Consider the following 12,050-nt stretch of genomic DNA (forward strand, 5'->3'; position numbering starts at 1 on the left):
ACATGGGTAAATCAATGCAGGTGGTAAATATGGACCGGTTACCAGGGGAAAATGGAAGGAGAAGGGCACAAACATACAATACAGCCCCCCTCTCCCTTCCTTCTAACCTGTTTAGATTGGGTTTGTACCTCCCAGTGGTTTAAAAGAGGTGACAGCTCTGCTCTGGAAAAGACCCTTGCGACGCTCCTCCTGCCCGGCAAGGAAGCGGATTGATGTGTAAATTGGCAGGTGTAGGACAAAAGCAAGATTTTTAACAATAGTCCAATCCCACGATGCCATATTGTGTCCTCAATTTCAGCTTTTACTTGTTCGATGTGCTCTTTGCCCCTGCCCTTGGTCTTTGCCCGATTTGACCTTAGAAAGCCTTTGCACCAGGTCTCTGCCTTCTTTCCATCACAGGCAGGACTCAGCGATCTAACCCAGCATGCCGAGTGATGGGAATTGAACTACATGTGTGTGAGTAACCCTTGAATATACAGATAGTCCACTGTTTTGAATCAAACCACGATGTCATTCTTAGTACATTTATTTTAACATCTCGGACTTTACTTCCTCCCTCAATATTTCCTGCTCTCTAACTCTTGATATTAGCATTTTCTAAACTTTTTTCTAAATGTGGTTTTATTGTTGGTAGCCACATCTTGTGCCAGTGAGTTCCCAGGTTATTTATCAGTTTGACTACGAGTTTCACGGGTTCTTCAGCTTAATTGTAACAGGGGCTTTATGTACAGAAGGAAGTATGTGCTGACCAAAGCTTCTACCCACAGACAACATGCACCAAGACGCATTGATCTCTCATGCAACTATCTCTCAATGTGCATGAGACTCCAAACTCCTCTGGACATTATCACGTGCAGTGAAATCTGTAATTATTTTATGACACGACATTTTCTCTTCATGCCTAATGAGCAACACAGAGAAATCAGCCACTGCAAAGCAGGGCGTGGGAGAGCTTTGCCCAGCGCACTGTCTTTTTGGGTGCCCAAAGGTGGTGACCCCACGTGCCTTGATCTTGGGGCCAGTGTCCCTGAGCCAGAGGCAGTCAGAGGCCCACACAGAATTCATACACCCCAGCCTGAGAAAGAGCTCAGTAACAGGAATATTAGTGCAAGCTATAGCAGTTGGCTGCTCATCTAAATGTAATATAATTACACATCAAAGCACGGTAATTTATGACCCACAAAGATGCACCATGATGCTGTTTCTCATTACTGCTCACACATCTAACACAGTCTCAGTAAAAAGACTCTTTTTATATAAGTGCCAAGAGAGAAAAAATTAAAAAATAACAAGAAATTGGAAAGTAGTGCCTTCAAAGCTTAGATGGGCTCTGAGAACAGCAAAGTCATTCAGCGCTAGCTCTTATCTCCACCCCATCACATAAGTATAGAGTATATCGGGTGTGATCTTGCACCATTGCAAATCCTAAACTCAGGTGGAAGAGCTATGAACAGCACAGTAAAGATTAGCCAGAGACACCATCTCTTTGTGACTTGTTGCTTACTCTTCCCCTTCAAAAAGTTTGTTTGAAAATTAATTAAACATTCATGCATTACATATGCAGCACTAGTTACAATTCTACCTCATTTATGCAGCTGCTCAGCCACCATGCTGTGCTTTCTGTAGGAGCTGGCAGGCTGTTTTAGCGTACAAAGCACAGGAGAGCTTGGTTTTAGTTTCAGCTCAGCCACCAATTGGCTGTGTAACCTTCAACAAGTCACTTTGCCTCAGTTTCTCTATCTGCAGAGTCAGGATACTAATAATTACTTTTTCCGGTAGAGCTTTAGGATCTACAGTCCCAAAGCACCATATAACATCTAGTAATAGGAACAATACAAGGACATGAAGATAACGGAGTAAGCAATCTTGTACTACTTAGTGTTATTCTGCACATACATTTGCCAGACTACGTTGCAAGATCTATAAATGTTTGATTATCAGCAAATTGTGGAATAGATTTAGTGACAGGTAAATATGCTGCAGTGACTAAAATTGGATTAAAAACCTTAACTAAAGTTTTGCAAAGCTAAATAGCAACACTAGAACTCTGGGGATTTCTGAACGCAAAGACGATAACATCAAAGCCCAGGTTGTGACCAACACATACAAGCAAAGCAGCAAACAAATGCTGAGATCAGCAAAGTCAGCCTGAGAACAAAGCAAGTGAAAAATGACAGAGCAGGTGAAATGGTAGCACAATGAAAGCATGAATATTCATTAAAAATTATGCTATTTGGTATAGCCTCTGATTTTTGTTAACCTTTGGGAGAATTAATTCTTTAAGAGGGAAAATGAGTGGTTATTCAAAGGGTAGAAGGACTGAGCACGACAGCAGAGACTGAAACGAAACTCGTGTTTCATAGAAGAGGATGTGAGAAGTCAGGCTGTGGTTTGGCGCCTTTACTGGCTTCACTGAATGTTAGCTTCACAAAGCCAATTCCCATGAAAAGACCCCTTGTAAAACAATGGAAGTGCGATTAAGATAAAAGATTGAAGCAAACATTAAAGGCATTGAGAATAAAGCAAACTATAAAAACTGGATTTCAGGATTGCTATTTACCAAACTAGCCGAGTCTTTCCTTAACAAAGAAGAATTAATCTTGCTGCAAGAATACTAAAAAAACACAATTCTTACCTTCTTAAAAGATGCAGGATGACAGTACGTATCCTACATCTTTCATATGATTGTCTAGAATCGCACTGGTGAAGTCATATTCCCAAAATGAATTTAGTTTTACTTAGTTCAGTTATGGATTCAGGAGAAGTCAGAGCAACTGCATTTACAGGTCTAAGTAATTGGTTTTGTTCTGCTGGATAAAGGCGAATTGAACAGAATCACTGGCATAAACGAGGGACACAAAACTAACACAGTCAGTGCAGAGACTATCTGGAGTATTGAAGAAACCCAAACAAGCAATAAATCATTACCCACTCTCTTGCTGTCGCGCTTAGGTTTATAATGCTTTAGACGTATGTTTACGTATTTAGATGTATTGCTGTAGCGCAGTGGACCAGAACTCCACTGTCCAGCTTCCCTGGAAGTGGCCACCTGAGAGCTGAAAGCCATTAAACAGCAAGCTAAAGAAAATGGCAGCAGGAAAGGCAGCCGAAACGAATAGACCGAGCCCGATTCCTGGAAACCGGGCTGCGTGCACCTCAGGCCGCGGTTTGACATTCAGCACAGCGCTGCGTTTGCCAGCCTGAGCAGTTGTGTCTCCTCAACCATATTTAGTGCTTCCACCTCTTCCACTGTGCTGACATGAGTCACGGCCCTGCACCGTAAATCAGATCAGAGAAGTGATCAGGCTAAAATATCAGCTGGCAACAAAAGACAAACAATTATAATGATTCTTTTTCAGCCAGTCTGTTCCCTGCTCTGAACCACCATGTGGCTGGTGCGAGCACAGCGGTGAGACCCTAGCACCGAAGCGAGCAGCCTCAGTCACACGGGTGGGAACTGCACAGACTAGAGCTGTTGCCAGAAAATAGTTCCCTGAATGGTGCCCTGAAAGGAAGATCTGGGAAAAGATTGCTGGATAAAAGCGTTTAAACAAAGGGACTGAGGAAACATATTGCTAATATGCAGATTTGGAGGCCAGTCAGCAGAGCTGGTCAGGAGGCTTAACGAAGGAAGGAGAGGCCGGAGGCTGGGATATGGATGCAACTAGCTGAAATGAGACCCTAAAGGAGAACTCCACTTCTTCTAATCCGTGATATGCCCAAACCATTATGCTAATCATAACTCCAAATAACAGTATCAAGGGCTATGATTCATTTCTGTTGATTCCTATATTCAACACTGCATTAACGTCGCCTTCTTTGAGCTACTCCAGAGTTACGGCCGGTGTTGGTACTGCGCCCGGCTTTGCTGACGGGGGATTGCAGCTGCGCGGGGTGTTGGCGCTGCTCATGGATCCAGTTCCCTCTGCCCACGAAGTTGCTGTGCTCAGCTATCCTGCTATTGAGGGTTGCCTTTCCCGGCTTCCCGGCCTGTGAAACCGGACAGCTCAGCTGAGCTTGGCCGTTGAAGCTTCGCACGGAGGAACTGGAGATGTTCTCATCCGTTGGTGTTCCAGCAGCGCTGCTGCAAAGTCACCAATCAGGGAGGCTGGCAGCATCTTTAAACACAGACTAAATAGGAATTTGCAATGAAACGTGACCACATTTTTGACAGTATGACTGGCACAGTCTTCACTGCATGGACAGAGATCTATCAGTGCACGACTGCTGCACATCTTTGTCTGTGTAGCTCCCAGAACAACCACATCTAGAACACTGTTCTCTCTCTGACATCTCATCACCAAAAATAGAGTAACAAATTGAGAGACAGACAAAGAAATTAAAAAAAAAAAAAAAAGAAGAATGAACAGACTGGAAGGACTGACCCTCCTTTTGGGTAAGAGAGGCCAATCTGGAAGCAGTCTGAACCTCTGAGGTCTTCAAGCAGGCAGAAAAAAATATTTGTGCAGATATAACAAAAAGGAATCATGCTGAACAAAAACTGAAGAAAAATATTTAGTGGGAAACCTTTCAAAGAATGGGCATGCAAACACTACTGCAAGGGCTTTTCTTCAACTACACTAGACAATGTAGTAAAATCAAGAACTCACAGAATGCCACCATGAAAATACATTACAGAAACAATCATTACTTCTTCCTGACTGACCACTGAAGACAGCCACAGTAGAATTTTTGGAAATAGTCACATTCTCTTTCATGTTTTAAGCACTCAGTAATTAACACCACTGATCTGTCACTCTTCCTTTATCATTTCTCTGTTGATGACTCACTACCATTCCTTCACAATTACTCCTTCTCAAGGTTATTTCCAGATCCACGACTTGACGTAACCACAGAATGTAAGGTCTGCATCTGTTGATTTCACTTTTGAGCTTGAAATCTGTTTTCCTCAGTAATATTTTTAACATTGGCACATGGCTATTTTCTAGCCAGGCTCCAGTCTTCTTTCATCATCAACTTTAATTTTTCATGATTCTCATTGAAATTATCATTTGGAAAAGAGGCAGCTTTTCACCAATTGAAACTTCTTATATTTTTAGACAGCAAATTTCTTCCTTTAAGCCACGAGAGACAATGGCTGAATAAGCCATTCCTAGTCTTCTGCTTTGTTTTGTTTAGCTTTAGAAGTCTCCTTTTATGTGCACTTTTATCCCAGATAAATTATTTCAACTTTCACCTCTAGAACTTGACCATGAATTGCAACGATAGTGTACATTCAAATTTTATTGTCATTTACATGCACTTTATTTTCCCTGTATATAAGGTGAATCCATAGTCTTTACTCACTGTTTTTACTGACTCCAGAATTCATTGCGTTATGAGAGTGGGGTGAAGCAGAAAGCATCTTGAGCTCAACGCACTGCGTGCATCTGCCAATGGAAATTCCTTTCAGATACGTCTCAACGAAAACTTTGCAGACATGACAAAAAGGCGCGGTAACATCACACACCTTTCTCCCATAGCCCACCTGTGGGAGAAGCACTCCTTGCCCTGCTTCTGTAATCACTAGACTGTTACTGGCAGGAAAGACCTCTCAGGAGAGACTTTTTAATTCTCCCTCGCAGGTAGGCTCCAGCCAAGGTAGCTAATACTGCATGAAGCGCATACTAAAAAGCTCCAATGTATCTTGCGTTTTCGGTTTTGTGACAGACATTGGCAATTTGGTCACGCGGGCTTCACGTTACTGGAACAGCATGCCTGCTGTTTGCACCAGGCAAGGGAGGATTTTAGAAGGCACGACTTTGCTCCAGTTGTAAGGGATTACGATACAACCATTAACAGCGTTTTGCTATAGCTTCTTTCTTTGGCCGGGGTACCTTTCTCTCACTTCCCTGACCAATTTATATCTACCTCTGCTTCATTAAAAACACTTGGCGTAAGATTGGCATGTGCTCACCAAACTTTCTGTCTACTGCTGGTGCTTTCCCAAGCTTCATCTTCAGAGTCACACACGCCAGCTCCTCCCAGGGAACTGGTGACTCTGTACTTTCCTTGACATCATCTTTTGTTCTGAGAAGCTCTTATGACGCAGACAGGTTGTCACAACATTCTTCCTCCCAGCACTCAGTAGCTTCATTTCCAGCAGGGCCTTGTCCTTGGACTCTTTTATTTCGTTCAAGCACAGGCTGAAGGCTTTGGTGAGAATCGGATTGCAGGGAACACACCACTTTCTTTATGATTCTTAAGTGCTGTGTGTGTTTTCCCAGAGCACTGTGCCACTGTGCCTTCATTCAGACTTGGGAGAGAGGCAGCGAAAAAATGGCTTGGGGCTCAGTTTCTGAGACAGAGCTTAGCGCACACACTACTTCGCTAGCCTAAGGGACTGATAGCAAAGCTTTCTGATCGGTTTGTAGAATCCAGAAACATATGAAATAATATGAATACTTACAAATATGTTGTTTAGCAGTCTGATAGAAAAGCAGAGGGCTTATACAACATCTGACATATTAAGGGCTGGTCCATGAGCAGCTCTTGGAAATGCATGCACTATGTAACACAATTCAGAGAAGAAAGAATCAGATGAAAAAGTGGGCTTTGGGGTTAAATATCAGAAAAGAAAAGAAAAGAAAAGAAAAGAAAAGAAAAGAAAAGAAAAGAAAAGAAAAGAAAAGAAAAGAAAAGAAAAGAAAAGAAAAGAAAAGAAAAGAAAAGAAAAGAAAAGAAAAGCCATTGCATTTTGTGAATGTTAATGGACTGATTTTTTCAGTTCAGTTTCCTGTCACCGGAACACCAAATTCTGATCACTTTGGTCACCTGATGGGCATCTTCCCTTAAATGTATCATCGATGAGTAAAATACTACTCAAGTTTCACTAATGCCAGTTGAGCACATCATATAACGGCTGTTGCCATATTCTTCCAAAAATGCAAAGTATACCCAGCGAGTGGCAACAACGAACAGGGCCTTGACAAGAGACCGGAGAGGAGATTCCATATGAACTCCATCGGAAATGATATGAATCCTGGTTTTACAGCGTGTTGAGCGCATCTGTGCTGGGCAGAAGTACCGGAAAATGTGAAAAATGTAGCGTGAAGTAAAAGAAGACAGAGGGGGGAAAAAGATATACACTTAAAAAGAAACTGGTGATACTTGGGGTTTCATAGGGTGCAGACTTAGCATGGTTCACACAAGATACTTTTGTGAACTTTGTCAGCACTTTTTTCTCTTTAGAAAAAAAATACAAATGCTGCCTGGGTATTTGGAAGGGAGCTTAAGTGGAGTGGAGGTTCAAAAGCTAACTTTCTTGCAAACTTCGTGCTTTCTCCAATTGTTCTTTTGAATGTCTGTCTCTAAAATACCTTCGCTCCAAACTTCAAGCTAGTGAAAGGTAATCACATCAAGAAAATGCTGCAAGGAGAACTGAGTTTATGTTATCAGTGCCCAAAAAGGAGAAGGAGCGATAGCGACGAGTACTTTTTTAGTTAAAAACTCTTTTAAGCACGGTGGTAGTTCGCGGGAGCGATGGCCGAAAATGAGAGAAAGCAAGAACCAAATCACATCAAAATAAAAGAGGGAGAGAAGATGAGAAACCAGAGGGGCCGTGGCGCAGGCCGAGCCGCCCCCGCTGCTGGCCGCACGCTGCACGGGGAGGGCGGCGGTGCCGGGGCCGGCTGCCTGCCCGAGCGCCGCTCGCTCCTTCCCCGGTACCGGCAGGCAGGCAGGCAGCGAGACTCGCAGCTCGGGTTTCACGGGCTTTTTCTGGTAATCGCCGCCTTTTCTCACCCCCGGGCTTGCTTTCTCTTTTCCCTGCCTGCAGCCGAGCGCTGGCTACCTGCTGCGCGGGGCTGGTGGCCCCGGACCCGCGTGGGGCTCAGCACCCCCACGCCGCGGGCCGCCTGCCCGGGGCCCAGCCGAGCCCTGCCCTCCTCCCCCCCCCCCCGGGCGAGGGGCCCGCCGCTGTGCGTGCGTGTGTGTGTGCAGGGGGTGTCTGTGTGTCAGGGGGTGGTATGTCTGGGAGTGCGTGTGCGTGTGTGTGTGTGTGTGTGTGTGTGTGCAGGGCGGGTGTCTTCATGTCATGGTGTCCCGGGTGTGGGGGGGTGTCAGGTAGTGTGTTTGTGTGTATAGCGTAAGTGTGTGCATGTGGGGGGGGGGTGAGTGCGTTTGTGCGTGTGTGTGTGTGTGTGTCCCGCTGAGGGGGCGTGTGTATGTGTCCGTGTGTCCATGCATGGGGGTGTGGGGGTGTGAGGGTGTGGGTGTATTTGTGTGTGAGCCCATGGGGGAGGGGGGGAAGGTGTAAATATGTGCGTGTGTGTGTCCATGTAGGGGTATGTGTGTGTGTGTGTGTGTGTGTGTTCATATGTGGGGGTGTATGCCTGTACGTGAGTGCTTGTGTGTGTGTGTATGTGTGTGTGTGTGTGAGCACATGCCTGTGTAGGGGTGCGAGCGTGTCCGTGTAGGGGTGTGTGAACGTGTCCGTGCGAGCGCGGCGCTGCCCGCAGCCCGCAGCCCCCACAGCGCGGCCGGGGGCGGCCGGCGCGGCCCCTCGGCGGGGCGGGGCGGGGCGGAGCGGGGAGCGCGGCCCGGCACGGGCAGGTGCCGCCGCCGCCGCGCACATGCCGGAGGCTCCTGGCGCCCTCGCGGCGGCCCCGCGCCGGCCGTGCCCGCCGGTGAGTGCCGCGGCCGCGCGAAACGGGGCGGGGGGCGCCACGCGCCGGGGGACGGCGGCGCTGACTGACCGCCGCGCGCGGCGGCCGTTAGAGCGGCCGTTAACCCGCGCGCGGCGGCCGTTAGAGCGGCTGTTACCTGCGCGCGGCGGCCGTTAGAGCGGCCGTTACCTGCGCGCGCCGGCCGTTGGCGTGACGGAGCGGCCGTTAACCCGCGCGCGCCGGCCGTTGGCGCGGCCGTTACCTGCGCGCGCCGGCCGTTGGCGCGGCCGTTGCCTCGGCGGGTGCGGGCTCATCTCTTCGGTGCGGAAAAGCGAGCGGCGCGGCGCCGGGCGGTGGAGGCGCCATCTCCGGCCGCCCGGCCCCGGGGGTCCGTTTTGAGCAGCCTCCCGCACCCCCGCTGCGGCTGCGGCGTTCTGAATGGAAGTGCCACCTTCGAGAAAGAACGCCGCCTCTTTTGCTTTTTCGAGATGAGGCTTAGTTAAGTAGCTTACACTCGCTGCGGCTGGAGACTCGCTTCACCTGGGGCTGGACGGTAGGAACTGCGCAATTCCCAAGTCCGTGAGCGCGAGGCGCCGCTGGGCCCCAGGCTCCCTGGGCGCCGGGGTCCTCTCGGCCCGCTTCTCACGGAGACCAGTACCTAGAAACAGCAGTCATCCTTGCTCTGTGAGCACCTATATGCTCCCCCGCCTTGCATGCATCAGGAGACCGTCCCTGGTGTTTTATTTAATCTGTGCACAACAGCACGATTCTCCCTTATCGGTGTACAATCTGGACATTTTTTTCTTCTTTTTTTTTTTTTAAAAAAGCAAGTTTGCCATTTATCTTTGACCTAAGCTGAAGGTAATTTCTCATTCTTTTCTCATCTTTTGCTCTGATCGCAGTTTATATGCTTTGCTGCCTTCATTTGTTGCTCTATAGATTGTCTAGTGTTTAACTAGTAAACTGACGACTACAGTTACTTAAAGAGATGCTGTTTTAGTATGTTGACTCAAGCAGTATTTTGGGTATAGTTTTGCTGTCATAAAGCAAGCTGTCTTAAGGATGTTTACAGTTCTGGGCAATTTCAGTTTATTGGAAGGCAGGGCATTTACTTGAAGCACTTTGTTGTGATTGCTCATCCTTGCAATTACTAATCACCTACAGTATTCACTGCATTAAGTACATTTGTGTAAAGCTGAGGTATTGCAGCAAGCCTTAAAATTTCCCTCTGAACAACTTAGGGATATAAATAGAAAGCAGTGTGGTTTATATGTATTTTGGAAAATCTTACGTATTTCACATTCGCATCAGATATTAGTTCACTTTCTTAAAAACCTGGAATGGATCCCATCTTGCATCCCCATGGACATGCCTCCCCGAATCGCATAAAAAGCAGTCAGGATTTAAAGTTTTGCTTTACAATAGTTGTTTAAAATATAGCATCAAGTTATTAAAATAGATGCATTTTTGTAAGAGGTCAGAAACTATAGACAGTGCTGGTTCATGTATTTTGCTCTAAAATATTTGGTATGCCTTCACTGCTTCTGTAGTCCTGCAGCAATAGGATGAAAAAGAAATAGTTGTTAATGCCAGTTGTGAAATGTATTGGAAAATATTAAGCTTAGTTCAGGCTGAACTTGAAGTATTGAATAATTTGAATAAAACACTTGTATTGAAAACTTCCAGTCCTGACGTGTTAGTTTTATATAGTGAGTCTAGACATGGTATAGCTTTGCATTTAGACAGAATTTTTAAACTATCCTGTAGACCTTAAAACATTCCTACAGCCCAGTTTTGTTTGTTTTTGCTGTTAACAATGTGCTTATTACATGTGTCTGCAGATTTGTTTGTTAGGGTAGAATTTAACTAATACTCATAAATAAGCTGTGTGTGACGGCTTTCATTTTGAAAAGTAGTCCAAAGAAACTGTAAGATTGCTCGTTCCCGAAGTCTTATCCAAAATTTCATGTGCAGCTCTGGGACTCTTGAGGCTGTGTTGGTCTTCTGGAATGAAATGAGTTCATTTGGATTTGGGGGTCCTTATAAAATCTCTGAGCACAGACCTTTGGAGGAGTGTGCAAGGGTCCTTGTGGGGCACATAAGCAGGACGGCTGTGTCCTCTGGTCAGCAGCGGCAGACATCATCTCTGACGCTAGATTCACGTTAGGGTCTTTTTGCCTGATGGACCCACCCAGTATCTCCTAAGCATTCGCTGGTCTGTCCCTAACTCCCCCTCCCTGGTATTCCCCCAGCGTTAGGCTGTCCGGCGCAAATGTGTGACACAGCAGTTTGCCGCTGGGGAGATGGGGGAAGTCCCCCTGCAAGGGGTGAGGAAAGTGTCCTGGCTTGGGGCTCTAGGAAGCCCCAGGAAATTCCACCCAGTCTCTTCCCCCTCCCTTTTACCTTTCCTTCCTCCCTCTCATCCCCCCATGAAACAGCTCTCATTTTGGACAGCTCTGTGGAGACTACAGCATTTGCCTTGAGGTGACAAGGAAGGAAGCAGATGGCACAAAAGGCTGTAAAGCAGGCTGGGACGACTCGTGCCATGTGTGAGGTGGTTGGCTGGTTGTGGCATGACCAGAAACGCCAGCGAGCGCTGTGCCCGGCTGCATGCAGAGGAGACGAGGGAGCTCCGAGTAGGCAGGGGACGTGGGCAAGGCGAGCTGCAAATGCCGTGGCGGCTGTGCTGGAGTTTGGGATGCACAAACATATCTTGGAGAGAAATAGTACATGTTGTTATCCCCGGAGAAGCTGCAGGGAGTGGAGGGTGAGGAGGTGTCATGTACGTGTGTGTATGTATGTGAGACTCCCCAGGTGGGGGGGAGAAAAGGGGGGAGAATTAAGAAACTTGAGAATTGCTGTTTTTACGTTCAGAATAGAGTGTTCAGACTTCCTTTGGGTGGTGTGTTCTTTCTGCTAAAAGTTCTACCAAATTTTAGCTGTTACACAGCTACAGGGAGCTGGAGTTTACCTTTAAATTTTGGATTCTGACCACTTTTGTGCAAATGTGCAAGGCAAGAGATGTAAGAGCAGAAGTGAATGCAGAAAATCTTACTCCTTTGCACATGAGGTACTCATGGTTTGTCCTTGTTCTTCACAGTAGGCTTTTCAGTTCCGGGCTTGCAGTGGGTCTTTGGGAGGGAAGGGAGCAAGTGATGTCTGTTTTTAAAGCACATCGTTTTAAAGTACCCGTAATTCCCACATTCCTCTAGCTGTTGTGCCCATCTGGAGGGATAACCAACCTGAAAGTCAGCTGCTGCTTAGCACCGTGTCTTGGGAGTCACAATTTAGCAGTGTTAGCAGGGAAAGTTAATTAGAAAGGATTCATGAAATAAACATTTTGGATTTTCTGGAGTTGTAAAATAGTAGAGTACAAATACTTTTAAATGATTTTTCCACTTTTTAGGGACTGGTAAAAGGCATTCATTTCTCTAAGAGAGCAAA

Source organism: Apteryx mantelli, chromosome 8, assembly GCF_036417845.1.
Source record: "Apteryx mantelli isolate bAptMan1 chromosome 8, bAptMan1.hap1, whole genome shotgun sequence".
Classification (NCBI taxonomy): domain Eukaryota; kingdom Metazoa; phylum Chordata; class Aves; order Apterygiformes; family Apterygidae; genus Apteryx; species Apteryx mantelli.